The sequence below is a fragment of the Cygnus atratus genome, chromosome Z (assembly GCF_013377495.2).
Source record: "Cygnus atratus isolate AKBS03 ecotype Queensland, Australia chromosome Z, CAtr_DNAZoo_HiC_assembly, whole genome shotgun sequence".
In the NCBI taxonomy this organism is placed as follows: Eukaryota; Metazoa; Chordata; class Aves; order Anseriformes; family Anatidae; genus Cygnus; species Cygnus atratus.
Window position 1 is genome coordinate 32,044,871 of NC_066396.1, and position 15,859 is coordinate 32,060,729.

General features: G+C 35.6%; 1 pseudogene; it reads left to right on the forward strand.

Annotated features, from left to right (window-relative positions):
* Nucleotides 1–651: 651 nt before the first annotated feature.
* On the forward strand, nucleotides 652–6,935 carry LOC118259742 (E3 ubiquitin-protein ligase Topors-like; annotated as a pseudogene).
* The last annotated feature ends 8,924 nt before the right edge of the window (nucleotides 6,936–15,859 follow it).

A 15,859-nucleotide genomic window follows, 5' to 3' on the forward strand; every position in this document is an offset into this window, starting at 1 on the left:
AAACACTCAACACCACCATGTAGCAGCATGATGCTGCAAGGAGAAGAATGCTTTCCTATTGTTACTTGCTTTTCAAGTTACAACCTCACTCTTTTTTTTTTTTTTTTTTCAAACCACTTTTTAAGAATTGTTGTATTTCTGACCTAGAACATTGGCTTTGAGTTCAAAGGGCCCATTTCTTCAGGGCTTTTGCAGAACACAACTTACAAGATGCAAAAGGACAACTCCGCTGAAGGAAGAACGTTGATGATACTTCCTGATTAGTTCACGTTTTTTCCTGATCCTGTAATGTAGTAGACTTTCTTCCAAAAAGGACTTCTTTTTTTTTTTTTTTTTTAAATAAAAGGAAGCTAAATGTTTTGCATATTAGCAAAGTCTGATGATTTACACATTAATGTAGCGCAATACCAGTCTCATTTTTCCCCTCTTCCAGCACTAATAATAGAGGAAAGAGCATGTAAGTCAACCCTAGTATTTTGGACACTTTCCAGTTTGGGTAATTGCATTCTGTCTACCGACACTTCTCCTGCAGTTATGATTAGATACAGTATTCTTTTTCACTGTCCTGAGCTCTCGTGCAGTATTGCTGTTCTCTGTTTAACAGCTGCCACATTTCACTTGGGAGATGCTTGCATTTCAGTATTTAATGAGATGATCCTTACAACAGGGCCTTCAATTAGCTGCATTGTGACTTTTAAGCTGCAATCTGTAACAGGAAAAATTAGATGCCGTGTGAAGGTAGGATTGCTCAGAAAAAGTTCAGATAGAGTTGATTGACTTTTTAGTCAAGCATCCTGTATAATATAAGAATACAGGGAAGTCCTGAAAATCATGATTTCTTTCTAACAAAATAACCAGTAGACCAGATAATGATAATCACTCCACCATTCTTTTTCTTGTTCCTATAACTTATTTATTTATTTAGTATTCCATGAAAAATAAAACATTTTGTGTAGGGAAGGCTGAGAGTACCCTCAGTCCACAGCCATCAACATCTCCTACTTTTGCCCAGATACTGAAAAGCAACCAGATGTATTTTTGAGCTCCTATAATAAATAAATAAATAATAAAAAAGGAAGAATAAAAGGACAACATTATCATATGAGTGAATATTTGAATATTCCCTATACAGTTCTGGGTGGAGTGGGAGGGAACTGTAAGTGTCATGTTGGTATGAAAGAATGACCAGGTGAAAGGCCTCAAGAATTTGAAAGAGAGTTCAGAGTTCGGGGCTGGTCTGCACGAGCTGGGAAGATATATAAACAAAGATATATAAAAGATACATAAATATTTCTCTATAAACATATAGAGAAAATAGGGTTTAAAAAGTACCTTTATCCTTATCATTACTTAGAGTCCAGCTACTTGTATTTTCTTAGTAGAGCAGGGGTTTTGCTTGTTTGTTTTGTTTGTTGTGTTTTTTTTTTTTAATTTCTTTGCTTAGCTCTCCAAACTGATATATGGGGAAACTAAGGCAAGCACTCAGAGACTCAGATTTCAGTATTCAACTTTCAAATTCTACCGCTGAAAACTCATACAATGTGGGCATATTAAATGCCAAGTGGTAAAAGATTGAGCAAGACTCCAGTCCTTGCAATAAAAATAAAACACAAATGGTCATTATTCATTCCAAGATCTCTGTGCTTGGACAACTCTGGAAAGAATATTTCTAGAATACTGTTGTTTCTCAAGCACTCAGTATACACTCTAAAAATATCTGCAGAGGAAGCAAGCTACAAAAGTAACCGTGAGTTATTTATAATGTCAGCAAATGATATAAAATCATAGAATCATTAAGGTTGGAAAAAACCTTCAAGAGATCTGGTCCAACTGTCACCCTACTACCAATGTCATGATGTAGCAAATGGTTATAATACAGAAAATCCCAACAAGATATGGATTTTGAGGTACCTACACAAATTATGTAGCAATATAAGGAAGGAACAGGTGTGATTATTCTTCAAATAGAAGCATGACTATCTATATTCACACCTCTTTTTAATTTTAATCAGCTACTTAGCAAGGTGCCACTCTTTCCACTTTGTTTATTTTCCTTAGCTCTAGAAAAAGGGATTATGGGATACTAACTATGTAAACATGCAGATATATGGAATGGACATTTTGTGGAGTAGCTGAATACACATAATTTCTGAGTTTATCCATTTCACCATGACTACCTTGGATCTTCATGATCACCATGTAATAAAATCACATGTAATAAAATCACTTTACTTGTCATACAATGCTAACCACTATCTCTGAATTAAAATATCTTTAGAGATGAATTAAATTTTGTATTTTTTTCTTTTCTTACCAAGAAAAATACAAAATTGTATGTGATACAGCAAAATGCATAAAAAAAAAAAAACAGTCTCTTCTGTATTCCTGTGTGATATGGGTACTCTTGCATACAAATTTTATTTCATAATATGTTCCATAAGGTTGAAATCTTCTATTTCTTTCTACTAATCTCTTTACCTTTCAACATGCTTTGTTAAACCACTGAATCATGACATATGATTCTTTACATATTAGGGTACTCAGTTCACACAGATGAACTAACAAATTAAAATGTAATATGAAATGATGACACTGCAAATATTAGGGACAGTCCTTTTGATGTGGTAAAGAATCCATAACTAGAGAAAGATTTGCCCTTTAATTAAAACATTATCACACTGGCAATGCTGAATTAAATGCCATTTTGAGGAATGCAGTGAAATAATATTAAAACTACAAAAAGCTATCACATTCTTTTTGTCCTGAAACAGCCATATTTCATTACACAGCACTGAAGGGTAGAAAGCAATCAAATGTGTTTTGCCATCCCTGTCTCAGGCTATGGTAATTATTAATCTGAGGGCTTCTCTCTCTCTCATTCTCTCTTTCCCTCTCTCAATTTTTTAACTGTGCTTACCCAAGAGGAAAATGAACCACAGTACTTATCAGCACAATGCATACATCGGTGATACTGAAGGCAACTGACCATGACTGGAGCCATAGGTTAGCTGCAAATCCATTAGCGATAATAACAACAACAACAACAACAATAATAATAAAACCTGCAAATCTAGGCTACAGCTGAGTGATAACTGTAGGAAAGTCACAAAACATGACAATATAATTTGCATGAATATTGGATCAGAAAGACTGTCAAAAGGCCAACTAACAGAGGTGAAGTGTTATCCAAAAGGGGTCTGAAAAAAAGAATTGAAATTTTAAAGAATCCATTCACATTCAGTTTTCAAAAATTACTTTTTTTAATTAAAAAAAAAATTATTTTGCCATGAAAGATAACTCCCAAAAGATTATTAAAATACAATAATAATAATAATAGACATAAGATCTTAAGATTTGACATGGGACAATGACTTTAGGCTGAAAAGATTAATGACTGCAAGTAGAACTTTAATTTTAAAATAACATGTATATATATTTTTTAAAATTTGATTTGTTACAAATTAAATGTTTTTTAAAAATTTGACAAACTCCCTCATCTGGTAAAAAAAAAAAAAAAGTGAGTGCTAATTAAATTTGAAAACATTCACCTAGCGGGCAATCATGTTTCCAGTTGGTCTTTATCTATAAAATTATTAAATATTATTAATTAAATTACATACATATTAATAATGTATACATATATAAAGACCTACTTTTTATTTTATTTTATTTTTTTAAATAAATGCATGTTTGTGTTTTTTATTGAGTCTTCATTTATCAGAAGACTGTTCTCAAATCATTATATCCTAACAGCAATACAACCAGTTTTACTGGGAATGAAAACCTAAGCTTTTTCATGACTTCATTGCAGGATCTTCTGTAAATTCCTGAAAGATGATAAACCCTTGTTCATATAAAAGCAACTGTCCAAAATACAAAATAACATTTGTAAATGGTAGTAATGGTGTAAATATTGGCTTTATAAACTAAATTAACAAATTAATTTAGAGTTGATATAATAAAATATAGGTATTATGCTCCTTTAAAAAAAAGAATTATAAAACTAGAAAAATCACGTCATCAATAGAAACAGTGTATAGTAAAAAAAAATGCTAATAGGATAGTAGGATTAAGATTTGACAACCCATTTTTCTACAGTGTAGTAGATAGTTCTACTATCTTCTTTGTGTATGAAGGAATGAGAGAACTGGATTTCTATGACTGTTTAGAAAAATAGGAATCAGGAATATCAACTTTTGGTTGTCAAAGTGTTGTATGTACATCATTTCAATTAAAATCTTAGCTTAGTTGTTGTTTTCTGTTTCTCTATTTATGTGTGGGGATATCTTTATGCTTCCCACATATTTTCAAATATCTATTTTAAAGTTTAAGTGGTTGTTGCTCAGCCTTTGCTTTTATGAAACTTGCTGTTATTGTGTTTTTATATTATTACCTGGTTCTAAAAAATGCAACCCTGAAGGATGATCTGCACCAGCCTGACTTTTTCTGAGAAAACTACTCCACATATGAATCCTTCCATCCCTCTGCATTTGCAGTGGTCTTCACACAAAGTTCTTTTTTCAGGATGGATTGCACACAGTACAGAATATACCCTTTTGGATGCACTTGTTGAGCTACAGCAGAAGCCTGTACTTTTCCTTCACACTTGTGTACTTGTGTGCATGCTTGTGTGTGTGTGCCAGTGTATCTATCTGTGCCTGTGTGTCCATTTGTGTGTCTGAATGGCACATTTTTTTGCCCACGCTTCTGTGGATAATTACAATCTTCTACTGGGCTTGCTGCTTCCTTTATAGAACATGATTTAGCAGCTAAGGACTTTGCAGTGGGTAACAATAACCCAAAGCTATCACAAGGAAGCTGCAACAAACAGTGCTGACAAATGTATTTCCTGACTCTGAATGCCCGATCTATATGGTTAGATTTGACAATATTTGATCACTACTTCCAAAGCTTCTGTTCTGTTGTGTCCGGGAGCAGTCAAAAGCAAAAGTAGAATGCATGTCCTGGAAGTGGAAGTCCTTTCTGTTCTATTTTCTATTGAATTTATGCTGTATTTAACTTTAAGCAGTACATACCCAGCCCTTCAGAAAATGTCTCTATTGCCAGATCTAATGACTGGATATTTCCTTACCATACCACCTTAACAAAAGAACAACACACTTCAGCTGAATTTGTCAGTCCTACCCAATCTCTTTTTAACTCAAAGGCATATGATCAGTATGTTAAATATGATTCTCCTGCAACACTGCATGACAAATTGAGCTTTTCAGACTCATCAATTAGTACATCTCCATTTGAGGACGATTCTCAAGGACCAGATTACAGTTCATCTGTAACCAGCACTGATCAGGCCCTCTGGTAAGATGAAACTCCAGGTCCATCATATTCCTTTTTAGAAGAGGTCCGTGCAAGCATAGCTTCTTCTGAAGAGGTTTCAGAAATTCTAATAAGGACTCTGCTGCAAAGAGAACTGAACAGCAAACTCTCACAAACTAATTCTGATTCAAAAATCAGTGATTCTTTGGACAAATGTATTATTATGGCATATGTTAAGCCATTATTTGAATGGATGTGAGAACCAGTTGAGCAGTCTTTGGACACTGAGGAGTCAGTCAGGGAAGAGAAAAGGGAAGATGTGAAGAAACAGCAGCCAATCCAGTTTCACAGTTGTAGTGACAGCGAACCAAGCAGGAACGGCTTGTTACAGTCCCTCGTGGGAAAATGTAGGTAGTTATAAAAATCACTTGTCTCCTGCAGCTCTGAAGAAAAATGATAAGAAGAACAAATGTAAAGTAAAAGATATATGTCCACAGGATCTGGAGACCTGTTCAGGAAGGGACATAATGTGCTCCGCCTGTAATGAAAGGTTGTCCAGGAGTATACAATCCTATTCACAACAAAGTTGAATCAGTAATGTTCATCAGACCATGACAGAGCAGTAAAGTTGATAAAGGCCAACTTCTGAGGACACAATCAAGAAACAGAGATAGTAGCAAACATAGGAGCAAAGGAAACAAGAGGAAGTCAAGAACTCATGACTCTGGCATGTCTCAAAAAAGCCAGAAAGGCTCTCTCAGTCATGACAGTACTATATGCAGAGATGTAAGCAGATCATAATCATGTAGCAAAATCCATGGCTAAACAAGAACAAGAAGCAGTTACAATGATCATTATTATATAAGAAACAATTGTCAAGTAGATATCTGGAATGTTCTGCTTTTTGGAAGGTCATGCTTCTGTCAAAACATGGTCAAAGATGACTATAAATACTCATGGAGGAGGAGGACTCATGCTCACTATCCAAGGAAGCCACTAGTCCAGAATAAAGTATACAATCCTTTACTGAAATGTTAGATCTGTATAGGTGGAGGTGACTCCACAAAAGACGTTATTGCTGTTATGAAAGGTGCAGATCAAATAGATGACCAAACAATACATCAGGGAGTGACTGATACAAGAGAAAGCAAAAAGCCTGGTGGAAAAAGGAATTACAAAGCTCCCAGTTTCGAGAATGCAACCAAGGAGACCACAGTTCTAGCAAAAAGAGAGACTTCAAGAAAACAACCAAAATTCAGCAACTGCTACAAAAATGAAGATAGCCTTTCAGACAATCAGTAAGAAAAAGCATAAGAGAAAAAACAACAACAACAACAACAACAAAAACTAGGAATCTAAGTGTAGAGACATTCTACAAATGAAAAATGATGGACATAATGAGGTGTCACAAAAAGAAAAAAGAAAAACATAAGGAGAAACACCAGAAACATAACATAAGTAAATCAGTACATTCTTCTCCAGTCCTGATTACAATTGATATTAATAGTGACAAGGACCTAGAAAGTAATGAATGTGACAGCAGCATTACTTGGGCAGGCAAAACACAGATAAACAAAAGGGAAAATGAGTCTCCATCAGAAGAGACTTTTCTGAGAAAGCCTGAATTTGAAGATGTTTAGAGAGTCAGCAAGGAGTAGCAGCCAAAACTGATAGTTTTACTGCCACCAGAGCAGACTTACACAATGACATTAGAAATGCTGAAGCTGACCTTTAAGAAAACAGCAACACAAGTTTTAACTGATAGCAGTAGTAACACTCCTTACACAGAAACTGTAACTATCCATTTTCAAGGAACACAAGCAGCATCCTCCAGTCAACTGTCTACATTCTATCTTATCTCAGTGTAAAACATTTTTGTTTGTTTGTTTGTTTGTTTTTTCCCTGTAAATCAACAGGTTCTGCTGACAAGGCTATTTTGATGTGTTAGTAATCTACCATAGGTGGTCCTGTTTGCTCTAGAAATGAAGTCCTGAGAGAAGGCAGTTGACTGGAGGATGCTGTTTCTGTTTTTCAAACACAACTTTGAAATATTCTGTGGGTATATTTTACATACTTAGAGAATACAAGATAGCTTTATGAAATTAAAACTTCCAAACACTCTTCTATCTTATCTCAGTGTAAAACAGTCTTTTCGTTGTTGTTGCTGATATTATCTCATTTGGGATAGTTACAGACTTATTTCCACTAGTGTAAGTCCCAAATCAATGTGTAGTTTCCATTTTCAGATAGGACTCTGCCTTTCTAAGGGCTGGAAATACCCAAATAGCATTTGAACACCGATACATGTGAACATAATTCTTACACACCAGTGTTTGGGAGTGTTTGGGATTTAATAATAGATGCTATCTTCTCTTTCTGTATAATGAAATATATAATATTTCTAAATAAATATAATTATAAATATATATATATATATTTCTAAATAAACACTGCAAGTCCTCTTTATATCCCTTGTAGGTTGGTTGTGGTCTCCAAGTGCTGTAGACGTTCATAAATCTGTGGACTCACACAGCTAAGTAAGGCATTTAATTTCATTTTAATCTCACGAAAAAGAAAGGATCTTTCTTCAGAATCTCAAGACGGGAATATTTATTTATTTATTTATTTATTTATTTATTCTTTTTTATTTTTGTTTGTTTTAATGAATCTCTCAGTGATGGAAACAATAGTACCACAAATGTACAAAGCTGGGCAGAGCTAAGAAAGTGTTTATTACTGTACTACCTATTAAACTGTAGTACAGCAGAAACAGGACATATCCAGAAAAGGTTTTTTCTTACTATTATTCAAAGAGACTGCATATTTTTTGGCATCCAGCTATTATGAGACAAGCCATATCTTGTCAGACCAGCAGCACATCTAGCTAAATACTCTGATGCCAACAATTGGCAACCAGAGACAAAGATTAGAATATAAAAACCTGAGCATTAAGTATTTCCCTAATATAACTTTTTAGCTTCCCATCTGTAATATTTAAATTCATGCCAAGGCTCTACATGCAGTATAGGTGACAGAAAATGTCCCATAGGCGCACACTTATTCTAGTATTCTTTCTGAAATTGCATTTTAGTACACTACAAGTTAAAAAATATTACCACAGGTACATGGTACTCCGTCATATTCCTCTTTGCCTGAAGAAGTATATAAAAATACATCTGATGTTAAATAAATGTTTCAGTTCCATGTCAAATACGAGCTCACAGCTATATATATAAACTGCTCAAATTATAATCATGGACAGATCATTAAGTTAAATCATTTGTACCTATTGTTACATTATTAAACAAGAAAATATTTTAATAATCCAATTATCTGTCCATCAAGCTGTTGAACAAGCTGTTTTTCTTTCTGTTTACAATAAAGTCCAGGGTAGCTGGACTTGTTTACTTATCTGCTTGTGTACTAACAGCTTTCATTCCATTACAGAGTTTGAAACATTGAGGTGTTAAATGAAAAATTAACATTAGATAGAATGATAGACAAGTGTAGGGATTGTATGCAGTGAATTGAGTTTGGTGCTGAAAAGTATAGATTAGTTTTTCTTACAGAACCACAAATAAATTTACCACTTACAGTGTTTATTAGCTCGTGTTTCTTCTAGGAGCAGAACATGGAGAATACATGTAATTCATAACATCACAACCCAGAACCTTAGTACATGAAAATTATATCTAACATAATGAAGGCTTGTTGTATTTGATTTAGCCACGTTAGTAGTTTATCAAATAATTGTACCCACACTAGTTTCAGAAAGAAAAGAAAACAAAAAACACCTAATATGTGGTGTAAAAATTCTACTGAAAATAACCATTTTCTTTCCTTCAGCATCCTCCTGCTTCCTATCTACCCCAAACTCCCTGGTGGACTTGGGAATTACTGAGATGGCAAAAGGTATTTTCCATTAAAAAATAAGTGTTTCAAACAGAGCACATTTTGACACACATTTATTTCCACTGTCCCCCTTTTAAAATAAAGGATATATATTTTACAATTTAAGTTTAACATAGCCAATCCAAAAGGTTCAGAAATTCTTTTTGGAGTATTGTGATATTACAATACCAAGACTGCCACAAGATGAGCAATCCCCAACAATATGAAGTTTAACAAGAGCAACTGACAGATTCTACGCCTGGGATAGGGCAGCCCTGGATACATGTACAGACTGGGGGACAAAAGGCTGGAGAGCAGCCCTGCAGTAAGGAGTCAGGGGGTACCCGTTGACAGCAAGTTGAATATGAGTCAACAGCGTGCCCTGGCAGCCTAAAGAGTTAATTTTATCTTGAGGTGCATCAAGCATGGAATTGCTAGCCAGTCGAGGGAAGTGATTATCCTGCTCTACTGTGCACTAGAGTGGCCTCACCTTGAGCACTGTATGCACAGTATAAGAAGGACATAAAACTAGTAAAGAATGTTCAAAGGAAGGCTATGGAGATGGTGAAGGGTCTAGAGGGCCCTTATGAGGATCATCTGAAATTTCTTGGTTTGTTCAACCCAGAGAAGAGGAGATTGAGGGGAGACCTCATGGCAGCTTACAGCTTTCTCATTAGGGGAACAGAGGGGCAGGCGCTGAGCTCTGCTCTCTGGTGATGGTGAAAGGACCCGAGGGAACAACATGGAGCTGCAACAGGGGAGGTTCAAAGCTGGATGTTAGGAAAAGATTCTTCACTGAGAGGGTGGTCGGGCACTAGAACAGGCTCCCCAAGGCAGTGGTAAGGTCACCAATCCTTCTGGAATTCGATAAGTGTTTAGACAATGCTCTCAGACATATGGTTTGATTTTTGTGTGGTCCTGTGTCTCAGGAGTTGGACTCAATAAGCCTTGTATATCCCTCTCAGTTCTGGATATTCTGTGATTCTAAGAGATTATTTTGGACTCATGAGTAAATGACACACTGGTCTTCTGGTCCTATCCACATCTTCATAAAAATCAAAGAAAAAATGTATTCCTTAGTTCCAATGATCCAACTGCTTTATTAGATTTGTGACTGTGCAATTAGGAAATGTTACAGAACTTTACTTGTTAGCTGAAAATCTAACAACAACAACAAGTCCTAAAAATTTTTCTTCACTGCGTAAATTCTTTCCAACATAGTACTGTTATGTAGAGCTGAAGTTGATATCTGATTTGAAATTAATCATTTTTTATGGATAAATGTGGTTGTCAGGTTATTATTGTGGTCCTTGCACTCCTCAGTAGAACTGTCTTACAGTGAGTAAATTAGAAAAGTAAGACATCTAATATAATAGAGCATTCTATTACAAGCACTGGAAGGAAATGGGAGACGTGGTCACCTGGGATATAGAAAAGGCTGAGGTACTTAATGACTATTTTGCCTCAGTCTTCACCAACAAGAGCTCCAGCCACATGGCCCAGGCCCCACAAGGCAAAGGCAGGGACTGGGAGAATGATGAACCATGCCCAGTGTAGGAGACAATCAGGTTTGAGACCACCTAAGGAACTTGAAGGTGCACAGGTCCATGGGACCTGATGAGATACATTCTCAGGTCCTGAAGGAACTGGCAGTTCCTTCTAATACATCCGGTCATTAGACATGGATGATCATGGAACTGTCTAATGGACAGTTCCAGTCTAATACATCCATGTTCTTTTTTGCTGGGGGACCCAGAGCTGAACGCAGTACTCCACGTGGGGTCTCACAAGAGCAGAGTAGAGGGGGAGAATCACCTTCCTCAACCTGCTGGCCACACGTCTTTTGATGCAACACAGGATATGGTCGTCTTTCTGGACTGCAAGCACACATTGCCAGCTCATGTCAAGTTTCTCATCAATCAACACATCCAGGTCCTTCTAATAATATACTAAGTCTTTCAGAATATTTTGATATCATGATATACAGACCTTGTAGCTAATGGCTACAGGTGAAAATGTCCCTTCCTTTGACAAATAAAGTTTCCATAAAACCACAAAAGCATATTTTTCATACACTTGCTTGAAACAGACAATATTTGCCGAACAGACAAATATAAATAGCATTTTAATCTTTAAAACGTAATTTCAGCAGACATTCCATAATACATTGTATTGTCAGAGCTAATGGCTTCACAAATATCATTCTTACTGTGACTCAGAAGGAGAAACTGTGAGATACTGCATTTGCTTTCTAGTTCAAATCAATGTAGAGCTAAGCCCTTTATAACTATGTTTACATAAACACCTAGCTGATTGTCAAACGTAAGATAGAAAGCAAATCTAACACTTTTCTCCCCAAAATATCAGAATTTATTCATTTGTTTGAAGAAATAAAAATGTGATTTTCTATATCGCTGTGTGTGTCCTGTTGCCTTGTCTGCGATCCCAGGGTAGCTAGCACAGCAGATTTTCAAGGATCTGTAGAATTAAACACACTATCTTAATTTGGCCATGGGAAATAATATGCTAAATAATAATATCATCAGGTTAAGCTTTCTCAGGCAAAACCTGTGCATGGTGGCCATAACATTCCAAATTAAATTCCCACAACAAAAATAAAATTCCTTGTGATGACCTTAGATGATGATAATGTGCTCATGGCACTTAGTCCATTTAGGCATACTGTGGTGTCCTGACCATAAAAGTAAACCACTTGTCAAAATTCATATTAAACATACAAGAAGGTGGTTTCTACTGTTTTATACATTTACACCCTTTCAGCACACATTAAAAAAAAATGTAAAAGTATCACAACAATTTTAAAAATCTAAAGTTTTGGAATATCTGTTGCAACAAATTTATTGAGGCTGAGAACTCTCACTAGCACATTAGTAATTTGAAGAGCTACATAAATGATGTGCTAACAAGATTCATACAATCTTCAGATTTTTGACAGGGAGGGATATTTAACATATTTTGCATTAACATGATTCAGTTTCAGTAAGTATTTTCTACTGCACAACAGCCTCCAGATCTGTTATTAATTATTGTAAGGCAGCTTTCTTTTTTTTTTTTTTCTTTTCCTTGCAGCTATGTTTTTTGTTGTTATTGTTTTTGTTTTGTTTTTGTTTTCCTATTAACATTGATGGGATAAATTTATGCCACTCCTGATCTTTGGATTTCACTCTTTGGGCCGCAAATAAAGAACTTACAGTTCCATCACAAGAAATCATGACAAACACCTCTTTCAAGGGAGAGGTACCCCATCCTCAGCAATCCTGCAGAAACTAGGGCCAAGTAACTATCAAGTACGAATCACCAACTCAGAAGGCTGCTTAAAGGTTGACTTAGACAAAAATGTGCATGCTTGTAAGACTCTTTCCTTGAATGCCCTTGGGTTTAAAATGGAGTAGGGGAGACTCAGTGAAAGAACTGAAGAACACAGTAACGCAGTATTCTCACAGTACTGGGAATAGTATGATAATTCTTGTGAGTAGGGAGGCATCTGTTGCTGACATTTCAAAAATTGTTTCATGACTGGTGGTGTCATGAAGAATCTGAGTGGGCAATAGAAATTGCCAGTTCATATATATTTGAAAGTGAAGGATTGCTGATAGTTCTTGAAAAATGTGTGTTGCAGAACTAGGACTTAGGAGCAATGGGGAGATACAACAAATAGCAAATAGATTAACAACTGAGAACTGAACAGCCTGCATAAGTTTTAACTTTGCCATGCTATGAAAATAAGTACAGTGAGGTACTAAGGACTGAAGAACATGGGTAATATAAGAAGCTTATAAAAATAAATAAATATTGCATTTTGGTAGATGAACACAAACCAGGTTTGTTAATAGATTACTAAGTTATTCTGTATGGGTTTTCATCTTTTTCTTAGCTGTAGAAGCACAAAGGAAGGACAACAAAGAGTTTGAAAGGCTGCTACCTATTATCATTCCCTTTTTCCCAGATATATTTGCTGCCAAAAGACACAGTGCTAGAAAATAAGTCTTGTGCTATTTGCTGTTGTGCTTGTGTAAGTATGGGGAAGGGAACAATATATTTCTCAACACTGTTTCCTTTTAGACTTTGCCGACTTTGGTGAAGAGAACATCAAAAAAGTGCACAGAAGTGCACAAATTGAGAACTGAGCATTTAAAGTTGAATTCCCAAGAGACTAAGCCCAAGAGATCTTCAAAGCTGTCAGAAGAGAACGGGATGTAGGATAGTTATGGCTGGGGGCCCGTACTTCCAGGACCTGTGTCTTCAGGGAGAGTAGCCAGCTAAGGTGCCACACGTTTTCACTTGTAATTTGTAGGATTCAAGAGGGAATTGGTTTTGTGAAGTGACAAAAAGCTAATGCAAACCTAACACTCGTCTGCTTTTAAGAATTTAATTTGGACGACTAAAGGATTGAGTAGTTTATGCAACACTAATGGATTATATTCCTCTTCACTTTCAGTGGAATTTATTTCTGATCAGTTCTAATCCTACGTGACCAAAAGGGCAGCTTTCGTGTTTGTATGTTACTTGTTTTAATCTGATTTTATTGGATTTATTCAGTTCTTTTTGTTTGCTGGGTGTTTTACTGATTACTAAATATTTCATGAAATGCTGAGCTTAGCATTTTGAGGGTAGAACAAAGAAATATTGTCAGACCTAATCTAATAATTGTCAGAAGGATTAAAAATTTCCATTGATACACCTAAGAGTTAAAGACAGTATCTGTAAAGCCTTGGCAAAATGCACTTTTAGCAACTTTTGCTCTGGTACATACATAATCGTTTGTTTGCTTGCTTGCTTGTTTTTTAAGGGAACTGTGAAATTACTGTTTTTGCAAATGGGTATAGTTTTATATTAGTATATTACTATATATGTACTTTTAGATGTCAATGAAAATAAATTCTTATGAAAAAAGTATATTAATTTTAGCACTTTTGTGAAATACAAATGCTAATCTGCAAACTCTCATAAATGCATAGAAAAGTCCTTAAGTACTTAATACTAATGCCAGCATGAATGTAAGTTGTTTTTATTTTATTTTATTTATTTTTTTTGCAGCTTTGTGTTGAAATTAGTTGGGCAAAAAAATGCTAATCCCAAGGATTAAAAGCAAAAAATTCACTGCAAATCTGGGATTGAAACTAGGTTTTAAGCATGACAGTTTTACTTAAAATAGCAAAGCCAGTGACTGTCAGTAATGGGTTGTAGAGGAAAGAAAATAGTGAACTCAGTTTTGAACATTAACTTGTCTTTTTTTTTTTTTTTTTCCATTTAGTGTAATTATGTGGGCTGCAGAGGCTCACTAGTTCCAATTGCAGACCGACAACTTTGTCTGTGTTAAAATTCTCTGCTCTTTGCAACATTTTCCTTTACAGTAAATATTTGCAGTTCATATGAACATGTCATGTATCAAAATTGCACATTTGGTATTGATCCAGATTTTTCATTCTGCATGTTCAGAGTTGAGAAAGAATGGCCAATGTATTTTATATGTGTACTTTTACGAAAGAAATTAGATAAAACGTATTGAAAACCTCTGAGAACAAGCTGTCCTCCATCTGAATTTTGGTGATACACTTTAGATCTTTTAAGGATTTTTTTTTTTTTGAGAATCTTTTGGAATGATGCAAAATTGAAGCCAGTGAAGAAACCATTGAACATTTCTATGTTTGCTTTGTCTAACCTTTAGTCTATAACAAAGACAGATACAAAAGGGATACGGCACAAGAAAGATGTTGACCTGTTAGAGCAGGTCCAGCGGAGGTCTATGAAGTTGATTGATTAGAGGACTGGAACACCTCTCCTGTGAAGAAAGGTTGAGAGAGTTGGGATCAGCCTTAAGAAGAGAATGCTCTGGGGTGATCTCATTGTGGCCTTTCAATACTTAAAGGGGACTTATAAAAAGGAAGGAGAGTGACTTTTTTGCTTGGGCAGACAATGACAGGACAAGGGGGAATGATTTTAAACTGAAAGAGCGGGGATTTTGATTAGATGCTAGGAGGAGATTTTTCACTCAGAGGGTAGTGAGGCTCTGGAAGACATTGCCCAGAAAAGCTGTGGATGCCCCGTCCCTTGAAGTGTTTATGGCCAGATTGTATGGGGCTTTTGACCAAGCTGGTCTAGTGGAAGGTGTCCCTGCCCATAGCAGTGGGGTTGAAACTATATGATCTTTAAGGAACTATATGATCTTTATGGTTCTATGTTCCTATGGATACAAGAGAAGTGAAGCAGATGGAGGGGGGTTTGTGAATTTACAACTTAAAGTTGTTTGAAAGCATTTTATTTTGAGAATTGTTTTCATGCCTGGGTGTACTTGTAAGGGTACATGAGTTGGCGTACAATCTCTTTCCTAATGCTTTAAAGGAATTTTATTTCTCCAATAAAATAATGAACTTCCTTTAAGGAAGGTGTATAAACCATATAACATATTCATAATGGAGTGCCTCATCCTGCTTCTGATTAATATTTTGTACACTGCATATTTTTACAGATTTTCTCTGTGGTTTGCTAGAATCTCTCTTTGCTTGAAGTCAGGTATTAGCAAAAGAGATTAAAATCCTTGGCTTTTCTGTCTTTTTAGTCAGTGATCTAAGTTATTTTAGATATATATTCAAAACCAACCAACCAACCAGCCACCACCACCGCCAACAAAACACACACACACACAAACAAACAAACAAACAAAAAGAAG